The sequence below is a fragment of the Tenrec ecaudatus genome, chromosome 6 (assembly GCF_050624435.1).
Source record: "Tenrec ecaudatus isolate mTenEca1 chromosome 6, mTenEca1.hap1, whole genome shotgun sequence".
Lineage (NCBI taxonomy): Eukaryota > Metazoa > Chordata > Mammalia > Afrosoricida > Tenrecidae > Tenrec > Tenrec ecaudatus.
In genome coordinates this window covers 59,502,661-59,522,896 of record NC_134535.1, presented here as the reverse complement: position 1 = coordinate 59,522,896, position 20,236 = coordinate 59,502,661, and positions in this window count along the sequence as shown.

The following is a 20,236-nucleotide window of genomic DNA, read 5'->3' as shown; positions in this document are numbered from 1 at the left end:
CAATGGACTGAGCCATGGCAACAATGATTGGGATGGCTGAGGAATCGCAATGCTTCTTTCCATTGGACTTGGAATTTCTATAAGCTGGAACCAATGCACTGGCACCTACCAGGGGGAAACCCAACATAATTTAGAGTTATTAATTTGTTCATGTGTAGGTCCCTTGAGCCTTCCTTGTTTATTTCAATTCTCATATATATACTACCATTTTCTACCTTAAAAATCATCAGTGTTGTAAATTTTCCTTCAAAGGTGAAAATTAAAAAAAATTTATAAGAAAAATTATATTTACCTAACAACAAATGAATTTTATTCTACCTTCACTCTTAATATACCATGTCCCTCTGATGTTACTCTCTTTTAGTCGAAAAACTCACTTCAGTATTCCTTCTAGGGCAGAGTTTCTATCAATTCTCTTTTGAGAACAGCTTTCTTCTCTTCCCTTTTTGAAGGAAATCCTTGCTGGGTGTGAAACCCATTGAGGAAATGGCATGGGGGCTATGCCTCACACCCTCTGTTTACACATGGGAGAATGGAAATCCAACTCCCCATGGTCCCAATGATGATTGCAATGAAGTGGAGGTCAGCTATGTCTCTCTCCAGTGTCTAACCTACATAACTCTATTCTGTCAACAGCCATGCCTTTCAAGAACTCACAGACAATATTCATGATTGCCGTAGCTAGATGCCATTGATCTGGTTCTAACCCATCGTGACCCTACGGACCATGAAGCACCGCATTGCCCAGCTTGCACCATCCTCCCAATTGTTCCCACACATGAGCCCATCGCTGCAGCTCCCATGTCAAATCCATCTAATTGAGGGTCTTCCAATTTTTCGCTATCCCTCACTTTACCAAGCATGGTGTTCTTCTCCAGGGACTGGTGTCTTGACAACATGTCCAAAGCATATAGGATGAAGTCTTGTCATCCTACTTCTAAAGAGCACTCTGGCCGTATTTCTTCCAAGGCAGATGGTTTGTTCCTTTAGCAGTCCATGGGACTGTCCCTGTTCTTTGCCAGCACCACAGTGAAAACACACCAATTTTTGCTTTGTTCTTCCTTATTCAATGTCTAACTTTGCATGCATACGAGGCAATTGGAAATTCTATATCTTGGACCAGGCACCCTTTAATCCTCAAGGTAACATCCTTATTTTTCAATACTCTAAAGCGGTCTTGTGTAGCAGACCTATTCTTTTGATCTCTTGACTACTGCTTCCAGCAACATCGTGATTCCAAACAAAGCAAAATTCTTGCCAATGTCAACCTTTTCTTCATTTAGCGTGATGTCACCTATTGGTCCGGTTGTGAGGAAACCGAAATGGAAGAACATGCTCAGCATATCTTAAACCGAAAGAACTCAAGAAAAATTAACTACAAGTTGAATCATTGGAAGATTCTATAGCCAGAAATTGAACAATTCAGGAAGAACCAAAAGACAATGGACAGAATAGACAGAATCACTAGATCCAAAAGGACCAGTAGGCATTCAACTATTTCAAGAGAGAAAATATAATCAAGAACCAATAGTACTGAAGGAGAAGTCCAAGCTGCACTCAATCATTCTCCATAAACAAGCTTCCAGGAAGTGACCGAATATCAATGGAACTATCTCCACAAGCTGATAAGGCACAGGAAGCACTCACTCATCTATGTCCCCAATTTCGGAAGATAGCTACTGGCCAACTCACTGGAAGAGATTACCGTATATACTTGTGTATAAGCCGAGTTTTCAGCACATTTTTAATGTAGTTTTTGTGGTAAAATTAGGTGCCTGGACTGATATTTGAGTCAGCTTATTCTCGAGTATATATAGTAGTATTTGTATGTATCCCAAATAAAAGTGGCATAACAGAATTAACAAATTACAGAACAATACCATGAATATCACCGGCAAATAACATTTTGTCTCATCTGCTTTGGAAATGATAATAAGAGAGACCAGTTCGGGCAAAGGACATGATGGTTGATAAGGTAGAGGGGCAGTGAAAAAGAGGAAGATCTTCAACAAGATGGATTGACACAATTGCTGCAACAGTGGGCAAACATAAGAACAACTGTGAGAATAGGTAGGAACAGGAGGTGCTTCATTGTGTGGTACAAATGGGTCACTATGCGTCAGACTGACACAATGGCACCTAACAGCCACATGACATAAATGCTAAGCTTCTTTTTTATGCTGTCTCTATTTCCTTAACTCGGCTCAGGTTTCCTCTTCATATTGGATAATAACTATTGTCTCCTTGTCAAATTTACTAACTCTTCCCAATTCCAATCTGCTAGACTATTATTGAGCCTCTCAAGTGATTTTTTTATTACAAATTTTAAAAAATTCTAAATTAAAAGATGCTATGATTCTTTGCTGATAACAAGAACACCAACTATATTTATTTCTAGTATGTTTAATTTACTTCAGGGAAAATAGTTCCTGCTTTGGAGTCAAAGTATTTTTATTTCTAACTTATGAATTTATTAATTATATTTTACTTGAAATTTTAAAAATAATCATTTTATTGGGAGCTCTTTCAGATATCATAAAATTCCATAGTTCAATCACATCAAGCAGCAGTTGTTTCAAAATGTTTTCTTTCTTCTTGAACCTTGATACCAGCTGCCCTTTATCCCCTCCCTTTCCCACCCTACACCCGGGAACCCTTTTTTCCCCTATAATAGTCCCCCCCCATATCTTATATATCAACTCACATAAAACTCTGAGGGTTGATCCTACCGAGTGGGGTTATACAGCCATCAATGCTGTGAAATACCTATTCCCTCTTCCCCTCCCCAGTCTCCCCATCCCCTAGGGAACGCTTACTGTTTCTGAAGGGTTATATATCTTGGCTTTCATGTATGGAGCGAACTTAAATATACAAATGAACACATGCAAATTGAACATCATTAATGAAGCAAAGCAAATAAAAACCATCACAGTAAGGGGAGTAAATATAAAGAGGCAGAGGATAGTTATATGGTTCATCAGTTACAGCACCCTGGGTTTTTCATCCCTTCCATGTGGCCCTTCTGAGAGGAACTGCCAAATTATCTTACAGGTGGGCTTTGGGCCCATACCCCTTCACATCCACACCTCTTCCCACCAATTGGGTTGCTTATTTTGAACTTCTGCTACCTCTACCTGTTGACACCTTATGATCGCACATACTGGGGTGCTTCTTGTATATGGCCTCCTTGCTTCTCTGCTAGATGGCCTCTTGTTTAATTATAAGCCTTTAAGACCCTAGGTGCTATATCTTTTGATAGCTGTGCACCATTAGCTTTCTTCACATTAGCTTATGCATTTGCTTCTGGATTCAGCAATCATGTCAGAAAGGTATCATACAATGCCGCATTATTAGAACAAACCATTCTTTTAAAAAAATCATTTTATTGGGGGCTTGTACAATTCTTTTCACTATCCATACATCCATCCATTGTAGAACAAACCCTTCTTGAACTGAGGTACGATTTAAGTAGAGGTCTAAAGGCCATCTGCTTCCTTGTTTCGTTTATATATATAAGATTTATGTATGTATATAGGTATTTTTTCTTCTTTTTTTTCTTTCCTCCTAGAAATTTTAGGAATTTCACATTATCCACTATATTTTGAATGCTATGTTCCTAAGTTTTGGATTCCCATCAAAATCCTCTGGAGACCCAAAACCCATCTGTAGACAATTGGACAGCCCCTTATAGAAGGGTCACAAGGAAGAGATGAGTCAGTCAGGGTTGCAGTGTAGCACCAATGAAATTTACAACTTTCCTCTAGTTCTTTAATGCTTCCTCCCCCACACTATCAAGATCCCAATTCTACCTTACAAATCCAGCTAGACCAGAGTATGTCCACTGGTACAGATAAGAGCTAGAAACACAGAGAATTCAGGACAGTTAACCCCCTCAGGACTAATAGTGAGCATATCAATACCAGGAAGGGAAGGGGAAGATTGGAGGAGAAAGGGGGAACTGATCACAACGATCTACATGTAACCCCTCCCAGGGGGACAGACAACAGAAAAGTGGGTGAAGGGAGACAGCAGTTGGTGTAAGACATGAAAAAAAAATTTATAAATTATCAAGGGTTCATGAGGGAAGGGAGACTGGGGGGAGGGAGGGGAGAAATGAGTGGATACCAAGGGCTCAAGTAGGAAGAAAATGTTTTGAAAATGATGATGGCAAAATATGTACAAATGTGCTTGACACAATGGATGTATGTATGAATTGTGATAAGAGCTGTACGAGCCCCTAATAAAATGACTTTTTTTTTAAGGAAGAAAAACTAGGGATATTTGCATTCATTCTGAGGTACTGTGAAGTGCAAATACATTGAGATTCTATTACAGAGAAGAGGTCAGAGCTGAAGGAAAACACATGGAGGTGGGAGCTTGGAAGATGGCAGCTGGTTGGCACCGGTTGTAGTCTAGTACACCAATCTATGCTTGTGTGAGACAATTATCTCACCAATAGAAGTAAAAGAAAGACAAACTAGGGAAGCACAGAAAATGTTTCATGAGAATGTTGTTGCCAGGAGCTGTCTGCAAGTTGAGTCAGTCTCAGCTAGGGAATGAACCCCTGCCTGGTCCTTGCACCTATGGGTTTTCACTGGCTGCTTTGCAGAAGCGATGGCCAAGTCTTCCTTCTTAGTCCATCCTCGCCTGCCAAATCCACAGAAAGCGGTTCCGTCTTATCCCAGCACACAGGCCTCCCCTACCAGGTGGTGGCTGTGTGAGGTGCACTCGCCACCAACAGAACCTGGGTCTTCGCTGTGGAGGGAGAGACTGTTGCCAGTGAGCCCCCCTGCTCCTTGTCCATGCGTGTGTGTGCACATGTGTATGCTCAATGTCCTCTCTTTTTATATAGTGCTGGGAATAATCGATTAGGGTTGAAACATATTCTTTACTCACTAGGAAAAGCAAACCTCAAAAAACAACAACAGAGAGGTAGAAGATAAAGACCTGAGAAGGAGTCAGAGAGGCCCTTAGCAGTGTGTGGAAGAAAGAGAGCAATGGATGAGAGACACACACCTGCGGATCGAGTCTATTAAAGAGGAGGAAGGAGATGAGGAAGACCGGCCCCGTCACACAGGTGGGAGAACATATCAGAGAGTGCAAGACCTTGAGCGGCATTCATGGCTAAGCGTTTGGCCTCTGACTGGAAAGCTGGCTTTTGGACTCACCCAGCAGTATCTCAAGAGAAAGGCCTGGCATTCTACTGTGAAAATATAGCAGATATTGAAAACCTAAGTGCAATTCTATTCTGAGATGCAAGAGGTCACTAGGCATCTTGAAGGCAAAGGTCAAAACCTAGACCATATCAAAAGGCACGAAGGCCAATAATGAGAGGTTCGACATCAACATTACTAGCATTTTAGCAAATGTTCCGGTGTGCTATGTCCTACACCTCCTCCACAGAGCCTGGTCCTCATAAGGAAATGTTTGAGATGGCAAGCGCCCGTCTCTATGCCACTGGCGGTGTGCTAAAGCACAACCCACCGCAGCCTGCAGAAGAAATAGTGTGCTTTCCTGGACCATTCGTTCACAACCGCGGCCTGCCCAGGCATGCTGGGAAAGCAGACTGCAGGCCTGGGGAGGGGCACTTGCCAAGGGAGCCCGACCAGCTGAGGGCTAATGGCAAGTCACAGATGTCGAGCTGGGCATAGTGGGCACACCCACCTTCAGGCACATTTTCAGCAAGCTGAAGCTCTTGCCGATGGCTCTTGATACTATACCTGTGGGTACTTTCATATGTGCCTTCAAGTACATTGGATGTGGGTTTTTAATGTATCTTAGAGTAAACTCTGCACAGCTGTGTTCTTTTCCGTCTCCCTAAGGGATGCTCTTTGTGAATCTCATTAAAAATTAACATGTAGCATGTCCCATATTCTGCCTGTTACAGATGAAGAATGGGATATGCTTCTAAGCACAACCCAGTCATTGATTTCTGCACTGAGAGGCGCTGTAAAGTACCACAAAGCAGACGATGGGTTTGGGCGAAACTCGATGATGTATCTAAATGAGGTTTAGAATCTCATGTGTCAACAAAGTGCCCTGGTGACAATAAATTCAAAGAACCCTATTTGGCTTTGCAAGAAAGAAAATGTATTATCCCACGAGTATGGCCCCAGTTCACAGATCTCTCGAGGCAATTTGACGCATAACTTGCACATTAGGAGACAGGCGCTCACGCTAGCGTCCTGCCAGTGGCGGATGGAAAGCTTGAAAGAAGGCAATGAAAGGGCGAAGTACCTGAGCAGAGAAAGGCCCACAGCCTCTAGTCGACCATGTGGGCTAAGCCACATTAAACCAGGGGAAATACGCACGGGTTACAGACACGGGTGGAACATGACTTTGTAGAACGTACTGAAGTTGCATACGCTGAGGCACACGAGCTCTCTGATCCAGAGAGAAAGACTGGGTCACTTCCCAAGGAGTTTGCTAGTCTGTTTTAGTGTGGGATGCTTCTATTCCGTTTCCTTCACAGCAGAATTTAGAAACAAAGAAGTAGAGAGTAAATGATTTCAATCACTGTGTCTAATTCATGGCTAGTTTTCCACGGATATGTATATTGGAATTGTGGCTTTTCTATAGCATAGGTATAAGATGGTTATATTTCCTCTGAGTAAAATTGCTTCTACTTTAATTCAGAGCCCAAACGATGAAGTCTTCTTCCTGAATGACGCCACCTGATCACAGTGGAGGCACGCCGGGGTAAGGGGAGAGGACGCCTCGCTTCGGAACTGCACGCTGAGTCTCCAGCTAAGGAGGACTGTGTGCCACTTAGACGTGAGCAGGTGAGGCAGCAGGAAGATGGTATTTTATAGTAAATGGGAAATTGAGCCATAAAGTGGAGCACTTTAGAGGACTTGTGCGATGATTTCCCACACATGAAGAGAAATGCTGACAGAATGCTCACTGTAGCTCACTACTAGCACTTGTGTCACACTATGAAAGAATTTATGACAGAGACACACCTCCCAGTGTGATGGGGGAGGGGGTACGTAAACACATATTCCTAATGGAACATGAGAAAAGCATACAGCAATGGGATACTGTAATGTGATTACAAAAGGAAAAGCTGAACCTGAACTTGACCCTAACTCACGGAGTTTCAAGAGTGCAACGTCTAGAAGCCATGTGACCTTTGCTACAAATGTGTCCACTTACTTGGTCTTCTCATAATGAAGCACCTACATCATTCCTGGTTCTTTCCTGGAGGCAGATATGAACCAGCTGCTGCTAATGCCATCATACAGAGGGCTTCGTAGAGCTGATTATGGCAGAGGTAGTCAGTTTAACATGTAATACCCTATCGTTTGAACTCCATTTCCACCCACTTTAAGGTTATTTCAGGTTAAAAAAAAAGGACTACAGGCTCCTTGATGCTTTGGGTACCAGAGGGGAAACTAAAACCAATGCTCAACAACGGATTCGTTAATGGGGCATCACAGGTGAAATCACGACTTGCTGCGTAGAGGATGGCCCACCGGGAGACAGAAGGAACCCAGTCACAAAGGCCGTGCGTGGATCGAGAGAAAAGTGATTCAACTGTACCTGCTTGTCTAGCTTCTTCTGGAGGGGAAGGTTCCTGTGACACATGCATTCCGGGGGAGAGCGGGCAGGAGATGGCAGTCGAGCAGGAGATGGCAATAGTGTCTCCTATCCATCACGTTCCTTGCTTGCAGTCAGAAGGAAATACCAGGATCATCTGTGAGGGTGAAAGACCAGGAAATTTCGTTTAAAAGGAACTGGGACTCTTTCTTGAGCCAAGTACTAACAGCCAAAACCTTGTGCCAAAGAGGAAGTGCCAAAGAGGAATATGATAACTAGGAGGGGGAGTACAGAGAGGAGGACAGAATAGGCAAAGCAGGGTCAATTTGGGTAAATTCTGGAGGCCGCAGAAAAATCCCATGATCGACTGTCTCACCATTCTTGACCGTTTCTTTCTGGGGGTTTGGTCTGACAGTCCACAGAGCAACAGTCACTAGGCATATAGGCAATTCTCAATAGATCACATGCTATGTTGTACCGTCCATCACTTTATGTATGTGCCTAGATGCAATGATTCACCTAAGAGTCAAGAATCTCTGTAGCACAGATACCTTTTAAGGATTATTAAATTATATAGACACCAGATCTCTTCAAAGTACTTGTCTTCTTGTTCATCACTGTATACCACAGCCTAGTATTGTGCAAAAAGCAGATTTTATCTTAACAGAGATGAAATCAAAGAACCCTGGAATGTAGCCCTTCGTGAAAGCTTGATCACTGATTTCTACATCTTTTAAAATTTTACTCTTAAGCTTACAGGCCAGTTTTAAAAAGCGTGAAACAAAATTAAAATGCAGTGTGTTAAAAATGATTCCGCAACAGCACCTAATAAAACAAAAGCATACTAAAATTTAAAATGATGCCATGTGAACATCAAGCCTGTATGACAAAATATTAGTCAATGCTTTTCCAAGTGTTATCTTATTCCATTGAAAGGAGAGTCTACATCCCCTTACAGAATAGTTGCAGGGAGGAGAGGAGCCAGTCAGGGTGCAGTGTAGCAATAATAAAACATACAACTTTCTTCTAGTTCCTAAATGCTTCCTCCCCCTCTCACCCCACCCAACAATCATGATGCCAATTCTACCTTAGAAATCCAGCTAGGCCAGAGCATGTATACTGGTACAGATAGGAACTGGAAACACAGGGAGTCCAGAACAGATGAATCCCTCTGCGTGGTGATACCTGGAGGGTGGAGGAAATTTAGGGTAGAAAGGGGGAACCAATCACAAGAATCTACATATAACCCCTTCCCTGGGGGACAGACAACAGAAAAGTGGGTGAAGGGAGACATCGGACAGTGTAAGACATGACAAAATAATAGTAATTTATAAATTATCAAGGGTGAGGGAGGGAGACGGGGGGGGGGAATGAGGAACTGATATCAAGGGTTCAATTAGAAAGCAAATGTTTTGAGAATGATGATGGCAGCACATATACAAATGTGCTTGACACAATGGATGGATGTATGGATTGTGATAAGAGTTATACGAGTCCCCAATAAAATGCTTTAAAAAAAACAAAGGAGAGTCTACAAACAAATTACCATACAAGGAGAGATCATTTTTATTAATAATACACCATGATAAATTATATTAAGTATTTTGAATGACTCTTTAGGGTAGTTCTATATGTCATTTATTTAGCGATGTATAACAAAATTATGGAATTTTGATAGCATAAATTAAAGATAGAGATGGATTAAATTCATACCTGTCTTACAGAGTGACTTCTTCTATAGGACATTTTGGACATCTCCTAGCATAACATGGTCTGGGATTATGTAATCTAATTAGGGTCATCAGAATGAATATATATGAGATGGTTTCTAGATTCTATATTGAAACTTAAAAGAAGTATCAAAGAAAAATATGTACATTTCCTTGGGGATAATTAAAACAATTTTCCATTACATAACTGGATATAACTAGATTTTCTTCACCTATTTCAATCAAAACAACACATTGCCACATTTTAAATGCAGCCATAGATATGAGAACACAACTACCTTACATTAAATTAGACATTGAAAAGAATTGCAATAATATAAAATAATGCCATTTACTCTTGGTATAGTGGGTTGCAAGCTGGGCTGCTAACCAAGAAGTCAGTAGTTTGAAACCACCAGCTGCTTCACTGAACAAAAATGACTCTTTCTGCTCCAATAAACGTTTCCAGGGTCAGAAACTCACAGGGGCAGTTACACTCTATCTTATAGGGTCATTATTAGTCAGAATCAACTCTACGGCACTAATGGATTTTTTTAAATTAAAAAATGCAATCAAATATGTGTGAATTAAGTACTACCACTCACGGGTAACTCTTGCTACTCTCTTCACTTGTGGCAACTGTTCTTTCCATTGTCTGTGTTGAACTTCACTCTACAACATTTTCCCTGGCAACATATGCCAGCTGCTGGATTCTGTTCCACTTTGTCATTTCTAGATTTCTTAAGACTCGGTTCACATGAAACCAGATGTATCCTCACCTCCTATTCCTAGATGTCTGACACGATTGTCTTATCTTGGTGGAGCAACGCTGCTCTCTAGGGAAACCAATTGGGTAGATCCTAGCTTTAAGACACCCGGGAAGACTAACTACTTTGACTCCTTCGTCTTTTCCTGGAAAAGACTAGGAATTTGTTGTGAGTCCATGGAATTTTCCTGATGCTGCATACCATCAGCACTAAATTAAATTACAGTGTTTCCGGTGCAATTTTGCTGGACATGGCTCCAACCAGAGGAGGCTAAGTCACACCATTAAAACCATAATAATAAATGACACCACCTACCACTCTTATTCACAAGGAGCCCTAGTGGCGCAGTGGTTAAGCGTTGGGCTGCTATACCAAAAGGTCAGCTGTTCTAAACCACCAATAACACTGCAGAAGGAGCAGGGTTTCTATTCTGTAAAGAGTTACAGTCTCTGAAACTCACGGGGGGTAGTTCTACCCTGCCCTATAGAGTTGCTGGGAGTTGGCATTGACTCAGTGGCTTGTTTAGGGGTGAGTTTTTTACCACTCTTACGCAGAGTAGCCTTTTGCCTAAAAAGACACCGTCTACCAGAGTCCTTTGTAAACTGATGAGTGAGATAGTGATTTAATGTGTTCTAACAGGATAGTCAACACTGTTTGGGGGTACTTTTCCTTGTAGAAGATCTTTGGTGTGGGGGTTTAATGGGGTATTTAATCCTTAAATATTAAACAGGGAAATTTGGCAGGATATTATTAGGACTGTGATTTTTAGTGGGCTCACCTGTTTTTTGTTGCTTGATTGAAATGAGCTTGTTTGTCACTAAAGACTCCAAGTGCCCCCTGCCCCCCCCCTCTCTGTCATTACTCAGACCAATATTTTGGTTTGAGGGATAAGGTGTGTGGGGTAGTTTTTCAATTTTCAACGAAGTGCACTGTATGTAATTACATAGCCCATTTCAAGAAATGAAATCAACAGCCATATCCTGTTAGACCCTCTACTTACCATGTACACTTGTGGATGAGCCAAGGGTTTCAGCACATTTTTAATGAAGTTTTTGTGGTAAAATTAGGTGCCTCAGCTGATATTCCAGTCGGCTTATATTCAAATATATAGGGTATTTGGTTTGCTACTCCCCCCACCTCCAATCTTTCCTCTCTCCTCAACATGCTGCCCCTTCCCTCTCCCCATTCCTGCCCCAGTGCCTGGCCTCCTGGTAGTCATCAAAGTCTTGCTTTTGGGATGCAAGCAGTGTTTCTTTTTCCTTGTATTTCCTGGTAATGATGGTGCTATGAAGTATGTATGTTCATGAGATTAACTAGGGTCACAAAACATAATGTCTCCAGTTGTGCTGTCATTGTTTTTGATTGGTGCACAATATCCCATTGTGTAAATGGACCAGAGTTTGGTTATCGATTCCTCTCTACCACAGGGTTTGGGTTGTTTCCATGTTTTTGCTATTATGGAAATTGCTGCAACAAACATAGGTGCCGTGCACATGTCCGTTTGTGTTCTGTTCTTTATTTCTTTAGAGTGTATTCCCAGTGGAGAGATTGCTGAGTCCTAAGGTACTTAGATTTGCATTCCTTTAAAGAAGTGCCACACTGATTTCCATAGAGGTTGTGCAGTGTTACAGCCTGGTGGCTTCTTCTTGGGAAATATCCCTGCCCACTAGACACAAAGGAGACGCATCCGTTGATAACAAGGGGAGCCTGACATTATGAGACAGGAAATTATTGTCATTCTCTTGCTTCTATGTCGATGGCATTTAATGTGGAACACTCTGACAACGCTGCTGAGAAAATGATAGATCGAATTTTCAAAGAATCCTGTCTGCATCAGTACATAATGTCAACTTTGGGGATGTTATTATCATTTTAGTTTTTAATGTGCAAGAAAAATGTAGTCTGTAATAGTACCATTCTCTTCATAATGTGAATTTCCTTTCAGTGAAACTAATTTTGAGCACCTAATGATTATTCTTACTGTATTAAGATGAGCCTAGATTGCTTCCCATCTATCATGTATACAATGTGATACTTGAAAAAACAACCATCTGTCTTGTAATATTAGTGACACTTCTATTAAGAAGAAGGTCTTTATAAGAATGGCTTATGTTTTCCCTTAGGCATGTGCTTTGTTTTCTTATGAGACTGGATTCCTATTTCATAACTCTAATTCTTCGAGAAGGAATTCTGGTGACACTGTGATTAAAGCACTGGCCTTTGTACCCAAAGTTCAGCAGTTCAAACTCACCAGCCACTCCATAGGAGGAAGGTAGAGCAAATGGCTACTGTAAAGATAATGGCCTTGAAAACACTGTAGGAGTTTTACTTGATCCTATGAGGTTGTGGTGAGTTGGAATTGACTTCTTTGGTATACTTCAAAGCTTCCCAGTCATAAAATCTATGGCCATTATGTTGATTCTGACCCTGGGACCGCAAATAATACAACATAGAACTTCTTCTTGGAGTTTTCTTGACTGTATCTTTATGGAAGCATATTGCCAGACTTATTTCATGACAGCACTGGGCTGGTTAAACTTGAATGCTTTGAAGATTGGCACCACTCAACAAACTACTGTGTAATTTTAGAAGCTGTTATTTACAGTATATATTAAATAAACACATAAATCTGACTGGTTGGTCGAAGAGTTTCCAGTCATTGAAATGTTACTGTGAAGTGGATTTTATTTATTCTAGTAACTTTCTCCAACTATTCTGTATTATATGCAAACTTCAATTTCTTTTCTTCCCCCTTGACATTGTTAAGGATTTGATTTTATTTGGATCCAAAATCAGAGTCTATAGTTTTCTGGCACCCACTGCTATTATAATAGTCTTATCTCATTCTTTCAAAGCTTGAAGTGTTTTTGAAGCCATAACTTCATTCTTCATATAATTTATTTCTCCAATCCTCGCTAATAACTAAACACTGAGCTAGGCGCTCTAAATATACTATTCCCTGATGGATGCTATAAAGGAAATACTATCATCATCCTTATTTTACAAATGAGGAAATTGAGAATCAAAAAGGATAAATTACTTGTATAGCTTGTACAATAAAGAACAGTAAGTAACCTTACCTGCCTATTTGAAAGACTAAAATAATTTCCAGCAGAACACACCTGACAAAATAAGTAAAGCAAAAATTGAATTACATCCATTAGTTTCAAAGAAAACCATTCCTTGTAGAAATGCATATCTAATTCCCTGGAATATTATTCTTTAAGGATCCTTCCTGTTTATTTTTGATGTGGGCTTCAAAGCATAAAAACTTAGAATTTTCTTCCCTGTCAAGTAGAAAAAAAAAGGCTCCCTTTTCATTTTCTTCAAGGGTCTTTGATGTGGCCAATTTCTAATGCCCAATCTGCAAACATTAATAAATCATCCATATTGCCAATATTATGTCATATGCCTTAATATATGGGCAGCATTAATCATGAAATCACGGTCTTTTTCTTTTACTTGCAAGTTACATAGGTAACGGTAATGCAGACCCTTGGGCAATTATTATTTGCTTTTTATTTTATTCAAAGAGGGATGAAGTTGTTTTATTTTTAATCTGCAAGTCCTTCCAATAGTACGCATTGCCCTTTCTGAAACATTGATTCTTTTATTGAACCTGTTTTCTCCATTTTCTCTGTTGCTGTTCAGCTTGTCAAACAACAGCATGCTGGATAGTTCATTTAATTTGCTCTTTAGCCTGCCATATTCCCTTGGTCAATTGTTATTCTTTGAGATGATTGTATGTGTAATGGGTGATATGCATATTTTCAATTTTTAAAGTACTCTTTTAGTTTTTGTGGGAATATCTCTGATGAGGAGGTGTTAACTAATGCCCATTGACCTCTTTTGCTTATTGTAAAATGAGATTTTTTACTCATTCTGTGTGTTTAAATTGAATAATCTGTTCAATTGCCTAAGCACGCACATTTTATTGTATTTATTTATTTTAAGCAATTTTAAAATGCTAAACCCTCTATATGTCAACAAGGTTGAAATAATACGGTTTGTAATATTTTCATTGGCACCATCAAATAAAGAATATTGAAAATATGGAGTTTTTCTTACTGATGGGCAAAATTCTGATACACATATAGCATGAACTCCATGCCCCCCCAAAAAAACTAACTTCACCTGTACTCATATGGAAATGTAAGGCCAGAACATTGACAGTGATGTTGCAGATCATGTTGAATAACATGAGATTTCATCTTGTCATATTTTTTTCTTAGCTTTGCAATGAGTCTTCATTCTTTCCTACTTACTTTCAATACAAAAGTACTTTGAGGATTTTTTTGCACATCACGCATGCCAATTGGCATCATTGACCCAACCATGCATTACACAGTCACTGCGCTTAAGGTATTTAAGATGATGGGGAAAGAGGTGGTTCTTGCAACACAAGGTGATGTGTGCCTTTAAAAGAAATAGAAAAAAAATTTAGGGCTAAGGGTGCACAGAGAAAGGGTGCTTAAAGCAATTCCAATGTTTGTTTCTTTGGAATACCTAGCTCCACCAGTTAGGAATTTATCAAACAGAATCACTTTTCAATGTATGGAATTTTAACTAGACATATATATATTTTTGTATTAGTAGAAACATCTGTTGGGACAAAATAACCAAGTTAATGTCTAGATTTGTGAGTTGTTGAAAACAGTTTAGTAAAAAGAAGAATGATCATGGTCCCTATTCTACCTTACAAATATGGTTAGACCAGAGGATGTACACTGGTACAAACAGTAGCTGGAAACACAGGGAATCCAGTACAGGTGAATTCCTCAGGACCAGTGGTGAGAGTGGTGATAGCAGGAGGATGGAGGGAAGGTGGGGTATAAAGGGGTATCAATTACAAGGATCTACATATAACCTATTCCCTGTGGGGATGGACAAGAATAGTGGGTGAAGGGAGACATCAGACAGTGTAAGACATGACAAAATAATAATAATTTATAAATTATCAAGGGTGATGGAGGGAGGAAGAGTGCGGGAGGGAGGAAGGGGAAAATGAGGAGCTGATACCGAGGGCTCAAGCAGAAAGCAAATGTTTTGAGAATGATGATGGCGACATATGTACAAATGTGCTTGACACAATGGATGGATGTATGGGTTGTGATAAAATTTGTATGAGCCCCCAATAAAATGATTTCAAAAAAAAAGAATAGCATTCACTAATTTTGAAAATAGGAGGGTGAACTCTCACATGTTGAAGAACGTTCTCTGTACAAGAACAAGAAAGGAAAGGTGACAGCAGTGGTCTCAGTGCACAGGTCCCAAATTGCTGCCCAAACAGCATGCTCCAAAGAAGTAATGTCTGGCTGAAGAGCAAACAAACATTCAGAGTGAAGCCTCTGAGGCGCCAGCAGCCATGGATTTTCTATGACAAAGATAACCTTTTTATAAAAATGAATTCAATTTTATTACTTGAAAGCAATTATAATAAAATTCAGATTATGTACTTTTTAAATGGAACATAAAATGTACTTTGAAAATAAGGTTGTGTACTCTGCAGGTAATGTTCTTTCCGTAATGTTGTTTTGATTTTATAAGCAGTGCCTTTAAGAGGTTTTCTTGGTGAGCTCAAGAATTTAAGGTTTGGCATCATTGCTGAAATTGAGATCCTACTGAGCATCTAGCTACAAGAGCTGATGTGTACAGAAAATTTTGTTCAGGACTAAAGAAAGATGAATTTTTGTGATGTTCATGAGATGAAAATAAGAGACTATAAATATAGTAGATAGAAGATGGCTCTCAGTCTAATGTTCCCTGAGGTTTCCAGTCTAATATGTTGTAAATGCCATTGAGCTGCCCCCCGACACATGTTGACCATATGCACAGTGGAACCAAACCGATGAGAACATTGTAATCCATATGGATTTCATCGGCTAAAGTAGATTTCCAGGCCATTTCTTTTTTCCTTTCACATAGTCTTTATTAGTCTGGAAGCTCTGCTGAAAGCTGCTCAGTTTCATAGCAACACACAAGCCTTTACTGAAAGACGGCCATGACTGAGTATGAGGTGCATCTGGGTCTTCTGCATGGAAGGGTAGGACACGACCACCGCATCCCCAAGGCCTCTGGATAGTGGAAGACAGACCTTTACTTCTAGCATGCGCAGCCCTGGTCTGGTCTCTTCTGGAAAGGTTGAATCGTTCTCACTTCCATCACTGCCCACAGTGCTTGGATGACACCTGAGGGGGTGGGTAGGTCCAGAAGGCCAGTGCTCAGTGTAGCGCAATCTTACTTGTAAATGAATGAATGAATGAATGAATATAACAATAAAAAAAACAAGTCCTGACTATGTCAGAATGGAAGAAAATGAGGGGCCTTCATGTCAGGCATTTCTGGGACAAGTTAGAATAACTGGGAGACTGGACTAAAAGGGTGGGCATCTTGTGCTTTCAGGTGGGAGTAATAAGTCAGTGGGATTTTAATATTAATCATCTCATTTCCCCCCCCGCAGATAAAGGAATGTTGGTTATTAAATCCCGAGAATGCTAGCTAATAAAAAGATGATCATTTTTTAAGTGAATCATTTCAAACCCACTGAGTGTGTTGTTGTTAAGGCCACCAAGTAGGCTTGGACCCATTGGGACCTCATGAAGAACACAATGCACAGTCCTGCACCATTCTCACAAGTGTTTCTAGGCCCGAACCCATTGATGCAGGCCCTGTGCCAATGAATCTCCTTCAGGGTCTCTCTCTCTCTCTCTTTATAAACAGTTCTATTGGCATTTAATCCACATGCCACCCAATTCAATAGTTCAATCATATCAGGAGAGGGCTGTACTCTTTTTCATCCCTCCACTTTACCAAACATGAGGACATGAGGTCCTTCTCCAAGGACTGGTCTCTCCTAACAACATGTCCACAGCATGTAAGGCAAAGTCTTGCCATTCTTGCCTCGCAGGAAACTTCTGGCCTTATGTCTTCCAATACAGATTGGTTTATCGTCTTAGCAGTCCATGGTAATTCAAACTTCTTCTCAGGCACCACAATTCAAAAGCATCTTCTATCAAAAGACAATCTTCCATGGTCTTTCTATTCAATGTCCAACTTTCGCATGCATGTGACGCCAATGGAGAATACCATGGCCTGGGCCAGGCTCACCTTAGTCCTCAAAGTGACATCGTTGCTCTTTCAGTACTCTCAAGAGGCTTTGTGCAGCACATTTACCTAATGTGATATGTCTTCTGATCTTTTGGCCTCTGCTTCCATAAGCACTGATTGTGAAATCAAGGAAGTAAAAATCCTTGACAACTTCAGTCGTTTCTCTTTTGATCATGATGGTACCTATTGGTCCAACTGTGAGGATTTTGATTGATTTGCCATCCATACTGAAGGCTGCAGTCCTTGACCTTCATCAGCAAGTGCTTCAAGTCCTCCTCACTTTCAGTAAACAAGGTGGTGTCACCTGCATGTTGCAGGTTGTTTAGGCCTTTCTCCAACCTTTGTGCCACACTTTCTTCATATAATCCAGCTTCTCAGATGATTTGCTCAGCATATAGATTGAACAAATATGGTGAGAGGGTACAACCCAGATGTATACCTTTCCAGATGTTTAATCGTACAGTCTTCCTTTGTTCTGTTTACTGACTTGCCTCTTGTACCATGTACAAGTTCTGAAAGAGCACAAGTAAGTGTTCTGGAATTCCCATGCCTTTCAAGGTCAAATGAAACTTTCTCCAGCCTGTCCAAGTTCTTCCTTTTAACAATGCTTCTAATCAATATTGATTACTTCAGTCCAATAGATTATGTAGGAATCCATACTACTTAGTAAGACTGGTCAGTTTGTCACACTGCACACTTATTTTTAGTATTCAGCTCCATCTAGTATATCATACTTTAACATTTAGTATACCTTACTTTAAGACTTTTAACTATATAGTTTAAGGTTTATTCTTTTTGTGGTTAACATGAGTCATGAAAGAGGTGTGAGACACAAACTTGATTAAACTTGACCTTTTTGCATAGGCAGGAGAATATACTTCCCCGACCAATAGTGATAATATCACTTTGCATTTGCATAGAAAGATCTTCAAAGGCCTTTCCCCTTCTATTACTTCACATTATTCTCTTGACAATTCTGTTATTTAGGCATCAGAGTTATTGCTCGGATGATTATGTAAATGAAAAATCCAAGATAAGCACTGATGAAAATATAGTCGTGCAAAAATTCAGTTTTCCTAAGCCGGGCCCCTAGCTCACTCTGGCACCCACTTTATTTAACGGGGGGTAGGAAGAACCAGCCTCCCAAAGTGGCAAATGAGCATCACATACACCGAAACCTCTTTCCCTGTTCGTCACTGGTGATGCGGGACATCCGCTAGAATGGTTTGGTTATAATGGTTGTTCCATTTCTCCACTCTCAGATTCGTAACTAATAATTTCATGTTGTAATTCCTCTCTCACGGAGCACTGGTGGCACAGTAGGTTAGGCATTGGACTGCTAACCACAAGGTTGGCAGTTCAAATCCAGTAACGACTCTGAGTCAGAAAGATGAAGCTGTCTGTTCTGGTAAAGAGCTTCAGTCTCAGACATCCTAAATAAGGTCGCTGTGAGTAGGATCAACTTGATAGGAGTAAGTTTGAGTTTAAATTACTTTCTCAAATGTATAATAAATTCTCAAGGGAAGATACTTTATATTTTTATCTTTATTGCCTGTGCTAAACATATGTGATCACTGAAAACAAATGGTTCGGGGGTGGGTTTCATGCATGCATATAGAAGGGACCAACAGTTTCTGAATGAATGAAAAGTTGCTGAATAAGTAACTTCTTTCAGGTTATTAAATGTACCATGTAACCTATGCATGGCTCAACATCTGCTATATTTTGGCTTTTTATATTGTATCAAGTTTCACACAGGAAATATCACTGTAATGCCAAATTTATGGTATTTTCCCTTGCTGTCGCATAGTATATTTTGAGCTATATGAGGTTCATTCAACCAGCAAATACTTGCTAAATCGTTTGTATGCTGGACACTAGCTATGGGCTGTGACGCACAGAGAGATGCGTGATCATTGACCCAGACGCTTTGAAACTTTATATTGCCTAGTTAATGTAAAACATGCTGCGTGTTCCCCGCTCCTCATTTCCCAGTGCTCCCAGACTTCTCCCATATTCACTTGGAGAGCCATGCAGCAACTGGTTAATAACAAGAAGACTTTCATTTTTTAAAGTATTCTAACCATTAAACAGACAGGACTGTGCTGAACCCTCTTTCCATAATATCTTGTTGAATTCCATTTAAGCTTCAGAGCAAGTCTCCGAGGTGCGTCAAGTACAAAAACAAATGGGGACTTTGTTCGGAGAGATTTTATTTAACAGGATGGTTACAAAGGGACAATAGCTTTAGGAGAAGAGAAAGGAGAATTATTGCAATCGGGAGAATGCTCCATCAAGAGGTTTTCAAGTTTCTGAGTGTTACTTATGCAAAAGGTTTTTCTTTGAGTGTTGTTTGTGCCTTTGAGTGGGTTTCAATTCATAGGGACCCCATGGGACAGAGTTGAACTAGTTTCCTAGACTGTGAGATTTGCAGGAACCCATTTCCAAGTCTGTTCTTTTACAAAGGTGCTGGTGAGCACCATTGACCTTCTGGTGAACAGCCAAGCACACAACCATTTCGATGTGGTTTGGTGCCAACTCATAGCTACCCTGAGTACAACGGAAGGAAACACAGTCAGGTCGGGTCAATGGTGCCACCAGGCCTTAAGTGAAGGGGGCAGGGAATCCAAGGATAGAACAGGAGGTCTGAGAAGGCATACCCTGAGTGCAGTTTGGGGAGCGGTTGTATTTGGGCAGCTGTGAGTTGGAAGAACTTGATGGTAGTGGGTGGAGTTTGGCTCAGGCTGAGGGAAGACACGAGGGAGATGTTGGTGGTGTGCACCACACCAAGTGGACATTGTTGGAGGGAGTGAAACCAAAATGACTGTTTATAATTTTTGTGTGTAATGTTGCAGCAGAAATTTATTGTTTTAATAAAACATCCCTACAGTTAGTTACAAAAACAAGTGTTATAAACCCAGCTTATAAGTATCCATATATCTACAAAGCTACAACTCCATGCTGTTATTTTGTGAGCCCATGAGTGATCACTATTATTCCATCATGACGGGCCTTCCAATCCTGAGTTATCGTGTGGACACACGGCAGGCGCATGCCGTTGCTTTAGTTGCTGTCAGTGTTTTCATAGCCACTGCTTTGTGTCAAATGTTTTAG